Here is an 11,471-nt window from a genome sequence, read left to right on the forward strand (position 1 = left end):
AGCCAGACACAAAAGGCCACATATTATGTTTCCAGTTATATGAAATGTCCAGAATAGGCAAATTCACGGAGATAAAAAACAGACTGGTGGTTGCCAGGGTCTGGGGGCAGAGAGTGACTGCAATGGGTACCAAGTTTCTTTGGGGGAGATAAAAATGTTCTAAAATCAGATGGTGTTGATGGTTGCACAAACTTGAGAATATATTAAAAGCTATATTGTATTGTACACTTCAAGAGGGTGAATTTTGTGGTATGTGAATTGATCTGTTTTTTAAGCACCACCACCCTACTTCTTAGCTAACATTTGGGACCCTCCATGGCAAGCTCCACAACCTCTCCTGCCTCGTCTCCCACTAAAATCCCCTGGCCACGTCCTCTACCACCGTAGAAAACCCAGGAGATCACATCCCAGCCTAATCACCTGGTATTGAGGGGGTCCCTGTCTGCCTGTCTCCCCCATCCCATCATGAGTTTCCCAATAAAAAACCAAACTGGCTATCCTCTAGCATGCCCCACAGAGCAAACATCAGACAAGGAGCTGGGATGGATGGATGGATGGATGGATGGATGGATGGATGGATGGATGGATGGATATGGATGGACGGATGGATGAATGGATGGATAATTGGATTATGGGTGGATTATAGATGGATAGATGGGTGATGGATTATGGATGGATAGATGGATGAATGGATGGATGGATGGATGGATGATGGATGGATGGATGGATGGATGGATGGATGGATGGATGGATGGATATAGATGGATGATGGATGGATGGATGGATGATGGATGGATGGATGGATGGATGGATGGATGGATGGATGGATGGATGGATGATGGATGGATGGATAGATGGATGAATGGATGGATGGATGGATGGATGGATGGATGGATGGATGGATGATGGATGGATGGATGGATGGATGGATGGATGGATATAGATGGATGATGGATGGATGGATGGATGGATGGATGGATGGATGGATGGATGGATGGATATAGATGGATGATGGATGGATGGATGGATGGATGATGGATGGATGGATGGATGGATGGATGGATGGATGGATGGATGGATAAGTAGATGAGTGGATTGATGGGTAAGGGATAGATGGATGGATGGGTTTTCAGGAGCCCAGAAAATCCATCCAGTGGCCCTGTTTTGAGATGAAAGAATGGCCACCATTCACTCCCATATCGTCTTTCTCCCTGCTGGTTCCAGTGGCTCCAGGCTGGACAACAGTGTTGGGAGGGGGTGGTCAGACCAAATGAGCTAAGTTAAGGAGGGTAAAAGTCAGCACTACTCTTTGCCCTGGATTTCACAGCCCAGCTTCCCTTGCTAAGGGCACAGACCGTGAGAGAGGACCCATGGGAGCGTCCTCAGAGAAGACAGGCCAGCCTGCCCTGAGCCAAGTAATGCCAAGGGCCCTGGCCTGGAGAGAGGGGTAGAGGGAGGGCCTGGGCCTGACCTCTCTGCTGAGCCAGGGGAAACAAGGACTCAGAGAAGCTTGAGCCAGAGAGAAGACAGACAGACACACGCCAAACTGAGCCTAAGCTAGCCAGATCCTCACAAATATACATCACCCTCTGTGCGCACACACATGCACACACACGTGCACACACACACACACACACACCATCCAGCCAGGGATGCACTGGCTGGCTCAGACCACAGATACCCCACCCTTGCTCTCTGAGAGGCGCTACCACCCCCTCTGAGACAGGTGTGAGATAATAGATAATACAGATTGGTCTCTGCCCCCTGTTCCTGGCATAGGGTTCCTGAAACCCTTGCACATTCCTAAGTGATAAAAACACCAAGAGCATCTCTTGTTCTAATGAGGTGACCTCCAGGGTGGCTCCTGGATAGGGCCTGGTCCCCAGAAAGACCAGACATGATTAGAAGCTTGGAAGTTTCAGCCCCAGACCCCATCCTCCTGAGAGGAGAGAGGGGCTGAAAGCGGAGTAAATGATGGATCAGGTCTATGTGCTGAAGCGCCATAAAATCCCAAAAGTATGGGGTTCGGAGAGCTTCCAGGTGGGTGAACACGTACACGCCAGGTGAGGGGGACACACCCCAACTTGATGGGGACAGGAGCTCCTGAGCCTGGGACCCTCCCAGACCTCACCCTCTGTACGCCTTCACCTGGCTGTCCACCTGTACCCTTTATCATATCCTTTAGTAAACTGATGAATGTAAGTGACGGTTTCCCTGAGTTCTGTGAGCTGTTGCAGCAAATAATCGAATCCCAGGGGGAGGGATTCATGGGACCCTCCAGTTTGAAGCAAAGTCAGACAGAAGTTACGGGTAACCTGGTACCTACTTACAATTGGCATCTGAAGTTGGGGGGCCATCTCATGAGACTGAGCCCCTAACCTGTGGGATCTGATGTTATCTCCGTGTAGACAGTGTCAGAATTGAGTTAAACTGCAGGACACCCAGCTAGTGTCACGGAACTGCGTGGTTCTACACACCTGGTGTCAGAGAGCTGTGAGCATGGCGATTGTGTGAGAGTGGAGGAGACACACAGGAGGAGTAGGTTTTTTCAGTCAGCAGGTGAGGCAGCGTTCACTGTGCCCATTTCACAGAAAGGCAAACCGAAGTCCCACACACTGCGTGGCTCAGTCTGGAGCCCGGATGCCTTGACTGGGTTCCCACTCACTCAACTACAAAAATCAAGGACCCCTTCAGAGGGAAACCTGAGGATGTCACCACCGCCTGGGGGCATCCTTGTCACCCATCAGAGTGGCAGAGCTTGTTTTCATGTTCTTCCCAGGGCTTGGCTGCTCCTGCAGAGGTTTCTTGAGTGCCTACCATGTTCTGGGCACTACATCCCACACTAAAGGTAGGACAAGCACAGCTAGGGAGCTGGTGGCCCAGGGACAAGCCCATAACAGCTTAATTACCGGAAGGTCACTTCCTTCCCACCAGGAGGAGGCCTGAGGAGAAACACAGCTGACACTGCCACCGGGATGGGGAGGGGTTCCCACAGGAGGCGCCTTTTCAGCTGAAACCTGAAGGTAAAAGGAGGCATCCAGCAGGGAGAATGCGGAGAGGGCTGTCCTCGGAGCAAACAGCACATGCTAGAAACTTGCAGCCCAGAGAGTGAGGTGCTGCAGCCATGTGCGAGGTCTGGAGATTCAGGCAGGGTTAAGCTGGCTCTTAGTATCTGAAACAAGATGAAAACCCCAAAAGCACAGGCTGTAAAGGCTGGTTGAAGAGATTGGGCTGCACGCAGAACAGAAATAGCTGTTACAACACAATTATTTGTAACCTGCTCACCTCCCCACCCAGATGTCTAAGCTTCCTTTAGCAGCGGGGTCTGTAAAATGGACTAACAGAGACAGACAGAAGGCAGAGGGGTTGGGTTGGTGTGAACTGAGCCAGACAGAGGAAGGAGTCTGGAAGGGCACCCCCCTCCACGGGGGCGGGGGGCGATTGATGGAGCTGGGAGCAGGGGAAGGAAGAGTCTTAGGGCCCCTGAGGTGGCTACAGATACTGAGCGTGTGAGCCAGGAGATGAAGTTTCAATGTGCAGCTGCGGGCTGTGCCTCTGCCTCCACCCACATTACGGAGTTTTGGAGAGAGATTGCCGCAGGCTGAACTTGCTTCTCAGTGATTTAGGAGGTGACGCCTGACAGATGGTTCTCTTAATCTGCTGTGTGGCCACTCTTGATCGTGGAGTAACTACACTGATGAGTTCTCCCGCTATAAAATAACACACATTTATTAGCAGACACTGGGAAATGCTAATTTGGAAACTTAGAAAGAACAGAAACTTCCCAGATTGGCAGGATCTAAAGGTCGTCACTGAGAACAATTGAGTGCATTTCTTGTGGGGCTTTTCTTTATCTCTGCATCTTATATCACTTCGATAACCCATATAATATTTTGAATCTTAGAGGGGTGTTTTTTTAAATTGAATATGATTGCGTAAGCACTTCCCCATGTCATTAAAAGCTTTGCAAGCCTAATTCTGGTGGTTGCACCATAGCTCAGAGAAAGGGTGCGTAATCACATCACAATTCATTTTTGTGGGGCATTTCCATGGTGCCTATTTTCTTCGAGTACAAATAATGCTCTGACTAACTGTGTGAGGCTTTCCTAAGTTCCGGAATACTCCTGAGTGTGGGTTTCCAGACATGGAAGAGTTGAGTCAGCTCACTTCCTGAAATGTACAGCCGAATGTGCCTCCAGAGAATTTGTAGAGGTTTGCATTCCCCCAGGAGGACCACTGTGCCCTGTGGGGTCCACTCATACAGATATATTAGGATCACCCCCAATATTGCTAACCCGAGACCGGGGACTGCTCACCCTCCACCCGCCACGGGGATGAGAGTCACCCTGCTATTCCTGCCACCCTGGGTCATCCTGCCCGGCCTGGCTAGGGGAGAGGACACTGCTTGGTTTGTGAAGCCCACTGATCCAGGTCTATGGCCTTGGCCAGCAGCTTCCTAACCTGCAAATGGGACAACAGGAAGGTCACGAGAGAACGTGTGGACAGCAGGCGCAGGCAGTGACCAGCCACTGCGTTCTTGTCGATCATAGGATCACAGCCGTCCCACCGGGCAGGCCCGCCTGGGGGAGGGGGAGGGGCGCACTGTTCCCTGATCCAAAGACAGTCCTGCCTCTTCCCAGAACAGCAGCAGATCAAACGTGCCGTGCTCCTGGACTCCATTAGTGACTTATTTATTTCTCTGTGCCTGGCAGAACTTTCCATTAAACAAGAGAGACCTTTTTAATTGCATGTCTCCTCCAGCAATCACGCAGTTTGGATGCTGAGGAGAGAGGGGCTTTGTCCAGGTCCCCATGTCTCAGAACCTCTTCCTATTTGGAAGGCCGGGCCCCGTCAAGGGGACGCCCTGCTCCACTTCCAGACGGAAGGAGGGCGAGGGCCAGAGTGTAGCCAGCCAACTCCAGGGCCAAGAGCTCCCCCAGCCCTGGCCAGAGAGCTGGGGGCCCAGCGTGGGGAGGCTCTAGTCAGCTATGTGTTCACTCTCTCATCTGTTCATTCATTGGCCCGATGTCCCTCGTCCTCACTGTTACAGCTGGGCTGGGGCCGGGGACAGAGAAATAAATCAGACAAAACCCTCTTGCCAAGTTACTGTCAGGCTCTAGAGAAGAGAAACCAGAGATGTGTCATTCCATTCACACATTTGTTGAAAATATATTTTCTGAGCTCTTACTGTGGGTCACAAACAGTGCTGGGAGAGTCAGTCACATTTTAAAATTCTGTAAGCTGGGGATGAAAGTTGTTCCAGGCCCTTGCTGGCCAAAGCAGATCAAAGTCCAGCAAGGTCCAGGGCCCACCCTGGGTCACACCAAGCCAGGACCTAAGTGTCCAGCCTCCCTGGCTCAGCCAACACTCCAATGGGGCACCCACAGAGGCTTCTGCCTCCAGGCTTCTCTCCTGGTCACAGGCAAAGGCCCCCTGAGCCCCTAGGCCAGGCTCAGCAGGGAACACATGCCAGCACCTGTTGGGGGAGGGGGGAGGGCTGGGTTCCTGCAGGCAGCCTGGGCAGGAAGCAGCTGTGGGAAGTGAAGAGGGGGCGGGGGTCAGCAGTCACCTCCACAGCCCACCCTCCACGGAAGCCAGGGCAGGGACACTGACGCAATGTGGAACCACACACTGAGGCCAAGGCCACCTCCAGGGCCTGACAGTCCCGCTGCGTGGCCACTGCCCCATTCTCAACCTGCGGCCACAGCGAGGTGGCAGCCGGTGAACAGAGGCTGGAGGCCCTCACAGAGATGGTTGTGTCCCTGTGACCGGTCCAGGAAGATGAGATGGAAATTTCTAGGCAGAGATGGAGTGGAGGATACAAAAAGACAGGCCCACCACAGAAATACTAAGGCTAGCTTTTAAAGAAAATGGAGTAAGAATTGGCGGGGTTTCTTTCCTAATCAATTTCAATGTGGTCTGGATCCATCTTCCTGCCAATTCTGTTCCAAACTGAGGAACTGAGCCTCCACCTCCAAGAACCCAGCCCCTAGGTAGTCCAGCTGAGGCAGCAGAGAGGAGAACAAGGGACATGGACGAGAAAGACCTTTCTCCAATTTGAACTCTACAATGAGAGCACAGGTGGCAACTAGGGGTAGTGAGCCCACCATTTCTAGAAGCAATCAAGCTGCTCCTGGCTGCCCAGAGGCCAATGAGTCCAGGAAAGAGTCTCTTGGCGGAAGGGGAAGTGTAATAAGGTGCACCTCTAAAATCCCTCATCAGGAGGCCCCCTCTGTGGGCAGTGCTGTATCAGAGTCTTCTGGACAGACCAGGAAAGTGCCCCAGGAGTCCCCAAGGCACCAGACAACAGCAATAAAGGGCATGCATTGGCCAGACGCCCGCACTGTGCCAGTCAGAAGTTTTGTTCTCTATCTCAAACCATCTCACCACTTGCAAAGTATGAATTACTCTTCCCACTTAACAGATGAGGAAACCAAGGACCAGGGAAGTGAATGACGTGCTCAAGGTCACACAGTTCACTGGATCAGAGTGGATGCAGACCCAGACCTGGCTGACCCCACATCGTCCTTCATTGGAGCAGTCGTTACGGAACACCTATCCCGTGGTAGGTCCTGAAAGGACGCAGGCACGTGGAGAGCCAAGCTGGCCAGGAGCTCCCCTCCTCTTGCACCCCAGCTCTGCTCACCTGGCGTTCCACACGTTAGCCCAGGTTGCTTATGTCTTCGCAGTTCACTTTACTCAACAAACGTTGACCAAAATATTCACTGCATTTCTTCCCCCTCCCTAAATTGCATACATACACTCAGGCCCAAGGGTGGGGGCTGGGGGTTTATGAGCAGTTAAATCAGGTCCTGAGACGTGATTTAGAGGGGATATGATGCCAGGCACCAGTAAGGAGGGGAGGAGGGGGCCTGAGAGGGGCTGCTGGGGCTGGCACCACGGCCGGGCACCCCTAAAGGGTTCCATGCCCATGTGGAAGAGATTGTTACCCCATTCTACAGCTGAGAAAAGAGGCTCAGAGAGGTCAGGCCTCCCGGCATCCCTGAAAACACTGTTCAGCCCTTCAGGTTCAGGTGCTGTCATCCCACCCCTGGGAGCCCACAGCCAGGGGCCCCGTCTGCTGGGCTGTCCTGGTTCCATCACCAATTCCTACCCCCTGCCAGGGCCTGGGGCTGTGGACCCGGACGTGTGGGGAGCAGAGAGCCCTGTGCCCAGACTCTCCCCTCCCGCTCCCCTATGAGGGCCCTCCAGGTGTCTCCTCCAGGTGGCAGGACACTGTCTGCCCAGCCCTGTGCCCTGCTGGGCAGACAGTGTCCTGCCATCAGGTCCTGGAGGCAGCAGGGGGAAGGCTGGACTGCAAAGTGTTTTCCCTATATTATTTACTCTCACAAGCATCCTAGGAGTGAGAGAGGCTCGTGCAAGCCCACAGTCCCACCCTCGCTGGCTTGGACACAGGCCAGGCACTCATTTCATCCCCATTTCAAAGACAAGGTAACTGAGGCTCACAGAGGCAGGGTGAGAACCCGCGGCTCCCACGGGGAAGCTCTGGCTCTTTGCACTTAGCCATGTCCCTCCTGGCGTCAGCTTTGGGTCTTCCGCATTGAATGTTTATTAATGTCACATCTGGTAGCCGGTGGTCTGGGGCAAACTCAACGACTGTATGGAGTCAGTGAGAAAGCGAATGGGAGGCTTTGGGTGAGGGCTGGCGCCACAGCAGCCATCATTCTTGCCCCCAGGAGATTTTTTGCTGAAACCACAAACATCAGGGTCAGACAGAGACCACTGGGTCCAAATCATACCCCCCAGAGATCTGGGGGTCCCATAGGAGGAAGGAGCAGGCGGGGCTCCGGGGCCCATCTTACCTGTAGCATAAGAGCTCCTCTGAGCCATGTCAGGTGTCAGCCAGGTGCCAGCTCTTTGCCACTCCTCCAGCCTTCGGGGTCTTACGCCCATGCCCACGCCCACCTGGAGGCAGATCCCAGCCCCTTCTCAGGCTCTCTGCCCACCCCCATCTACCTGCACAAAGCAGAAGTGAGAGTGAGAGCTTGACTGAAGACTTGGTAGGGGGCCCAGGAGGGGCCTGCGCTGCCCACAGTCACGGTGGGGGGGGGCGCCTCCTTGAGCACCTCCTCCCTCAGCCCCCCCTCTGCAGAGCCTCCCGTGCATCCTCTTCTCCTTCCTCTTCACAGTCCCCACCTTGTTGCCTCTCTTCTCTCTCTCCCGTGATTTTCACCCCATGATTTGCACACTCCCCTCCTCTGTATTATGCTGAGCCATTTGTTCAGCCACAGGTTGCACCCCACCAGGACCTGGGGAGGGCAGGGATTGACCCTTCTCGCAAGCTAGCCAGTGAGCCGGCCACTGTTCCACGAATGCCAGCAGACGACCCCAGATGATTGAATCAGAAACAAAGGATGCATTATGAGTCATGGTGGCCGCAAGAGCCACGTATCAGAATGTTTGCACCTCAGCACCCCAATTCCCACAGGGCAACACAAAAAGGGCCAGGTGGCACCTGGGTACTGACTGGTTGTGTTACAGGAGAGGACCCCTGAACTCGGGAACCTGAACCTTTTGTAGCCGCATGCCTGCCCTTTGCTCTGGGGGGAGAAAGGAGCCCTCTGATTCCAGGCTGTGCACTTAACACTGTGCTGAGTCGTGTCCCCCAACATGTCATGTCCACCCAGAAACTGCAAATGTGATCCTACTTGGAAATAGGGTCTTTGCAGATGTGATCAAGTGAAGGTGAGGTCGTACTGGCCTAGAGTGGGCCCTTAATCCAATATGACTGGTGTCTTTATAAGGAGGAGGGAGTTTGGACACAGACACACAGCGGGGAAGACAGCCACGTGAAGACGGAGGCAGAGCCTGGAGGAATGCTGCCACGAACGTGGGCTCACCGAGGACCGCCGACAGCCACCAGAAGCTGGAAGAGGCAGGAAGGATCCTCCCCGACAGCCTTTGGACGGAGCACGGCCCTGTGGACACCTTGAGTGTAGACTTCTGGGCTCCAGAACTGTGAGAGAATACACTTCTGTTGCTTTACGCCCCCCAGTGTGTGGTCATTTGTTACGGCAATCATGGGAACAAACACATCACTGTACCAAGTCCTTGAAAAGACAGTTGGAAACACAGAGCAGTGGTGCCTTGGTCACAACGTACACAGAAGTGTGGCAGGAATGTCTTTAACCCCTCCACCCTCTGTGAGGCTTTTGCTCTTCAGGACTAAAGACCAGCAGGTGTGCTGGGGTCCGCCTGTCTTTGTGCCTTTTTCTTCCCCTTTGGGGTCTCACCTCGGCCCCACTTAGCTCACCGTGGCAATCCTCACTCCTTGTAAAGGAAATTTTTGTACAGCTAAGAAAGTTTTTAAATGCTTATATCATTGCTACATATTGGACTTTCACCCAAGATAGTTTGAGGAAGGGGTTCTGTGGATTTCAAAATTTAAAAGCTAGAATGTCTGGGCCCAACTCTCTCAGTTGGCAGCTCAGAGAAGAGTAGGCGTTTGCCCAAGGTCAAGAGCAAGTCAGAAGCAGGCTCAGTGAGTTCCCCGAACTCCATCCCTGAGAGAGGCCTCCCGAGTGTGTCCCTGGTTTCCGCTGATCAAAGTGAGGTCAAAGTGAGCAGAATTGGGGCGCGGTGTGGACAGAGCAGGGACTACAGCAGTGCTGCTGGGGCTCAGCCAGGTGGGGAAGGGCCTACACCTCTGCTGGGGGGTGGGGTGGGGCAAAGCATATTTTTAACAAGCAGCATCCTTCCACCATCTCCTCCCCTTGCCTCCTGTCTGACCACAGAAAACTCAGCCAGGTTTGTGACACCCACACCACTTCCTCGAAGATTTCCATCAGAGTCGTAAGTGCTGTCTGACCAACAAGTTGCCTGAAAAACCCTGTTGAAAGGGGCCACATCTTCAGCAGGGAGGCCAGGATTCATCTGTCTTGCTCCCCAGACTGGCAGACGCAACACAGAATGTATCTGTGATGGCAGTGCTGTCGCAACGCTGCTCCATTGCCCCACTGACCCACCCACTCCTTCCAGGTCTCTGCAGTAGGCCCCCCCACCCCAGGTGACAGACAGTGCACCGGGGGCTCTGCAGCCAGGGCTGACTGGAAGGACGAGACTCAGAGAAGCAGGTCTGCAGCTAGAAACTGGCCACGCAGGTAAAATGGGGGAGGAAGGGAGGTGGGGAGGGAGGAAACGAGGGAAGGAGGAATTACCAGGTGCCCTTTCAAGGGAATACTAGGTATATTCTAGCACATTATCTGATTCTATGAGGGTCTATATCTTTCAGTGCCTTTGAAAGCAAGTGTACATTGTAAAAGACTAATAGTAATGGAAAGAGTCCTACCCATAGATGCAAATGACTTGTACCTGGGGTGGGGCACTGGGTCCCCCATCCCATTAAAGACCCAGTTTTGAATCTATTAGCGAATCCATTTCAGCCTTCCTGATAGCCTACATGTGTGTCTGCTCTTGGCTTTTCCTCCGAATTGGTTGAAACGTCCTACTGGTCCCCTCATTAGTTAATGAGCTAAATACAATCTTTGGCACATGTTCATTTAATATTCGTCTGGGAGTCATGAGTTCACCCTCCAACCCAGGGACCCCTATCTAGGGGCATGCATCTCCTCAGACTCCAAGCATGCATCAGAAGCAGCTGGAGGAAGGCTCCTTACAGCTCAGACTTCTGATTCAGAAAGCTGGTAGGGCCTGAGAATTGGTGTTTCTAACAAGGTCCCATGCTGGGGCTGCAGGCTTGAAGAAACCCACCCCCCCAGCTGACCCGCTTCCTCTACTGGGCTCACCCTGTCCTGCTCTCTCCTCTGGGGTAAACCCCTCAGCCCCCGGCAGGTCCTCAGAGAGGATTCTGAGGTCCTTCTGTCCACATGTACCATCCCCCGGGGGGGCCCTCTGAGCCGGACACAACCCCAAGCCTGGTGTTTACTTACGATCGGTTCCCAGCCTCCTGTCCAGGGTCCACTCTCTATTGGGTTGTGCTAGGGGGGTGGCTAAGAGGCAGATAGGGCTCCAGTCAAGGGATGGGAGACCAAGGCAGGGCCCGCCCAGGCCAGTCCTGGTGAGGGAGGCTGGCGGCGGTGTTCAGAGGGCAGGCCAGGGCACAGCGAGCAGGAGCCTCCCCCAGCGTCCTGGCAGCGTCTGGTCCCTGAAGCTGTTCCCACAGCCCCACCATGGCACTGGAACCAACCTCAGTTCCCGACTCTCCCAGCTTGGAAGGGCTGGCCTGTCCCCTTCCCACACAGGCCAGGGTCAGGGTCTCAGAGCTCGTGCCACATTTCCCTCTTAAAATCATCCTGGCTGGCGTCTGCCAATGACTAGAGGATATTCCTGTCTCAGGCCACCTTCCAGCTGACGCCTGCCAGGGAGCGACGCAGGTGTCCCCACCACCCTCCCCTGCAGGCCGAGGCTGGGTGGCTCAGTGGGGTCTCTGCCCAGGGGTCTCGGTCTCCCCTTTCTCACCCAACCTCCCACGTTCCTCCCCTCCCAGGTCA

At 53.8% G+C, this 11,471-nt stretch overlaps 1 long non-coding RNA gene across 2 annotated transcripts; it reads right to left on the reverse strand.

Moving 5' to 3' along the window:
- Positions 1-7,288: 7,288 nt before the first annotated feature.
- LOC141568853 (uncharacterized) lies at positions 7,289-11,043 on the reverse strand. Of its 2 annotated transcripts, none has more exons than XR_012492085.1 (3): positions 10,911-11,043; positions 8,862-8,977; positions 7,289-7,926 (listed from the first exon to the last, which is right to left on the reverse strand). It is a non-coding gene; the product is annotated as an uncharacterized LOC141568853 (long non-coding RNA). The 2 variants fall into 2 exon arrangements; XR_012492086.1 differs by having other exon boundaries at positions 7,289-7,977.
- Between the last annotated feature and the right edge of the window lie 428 nt (positions 11,044-11,471).

This window comes from Rhinolophus sinicus, linkage group LG02, assembly GCF_036562045.2.
Source record: "Rhinolophus sinicus isolate RSC01 linkage group LG02, ASM3656204v1, whole genome shotgun sequence".
Classification (NCBI taxonomy): Eukaryota; Metazoa; Chordata; class Mammalia; order Chiroptera; family Rhinolophidae; genus Rhinolophus; species Rhinolophus sinicus.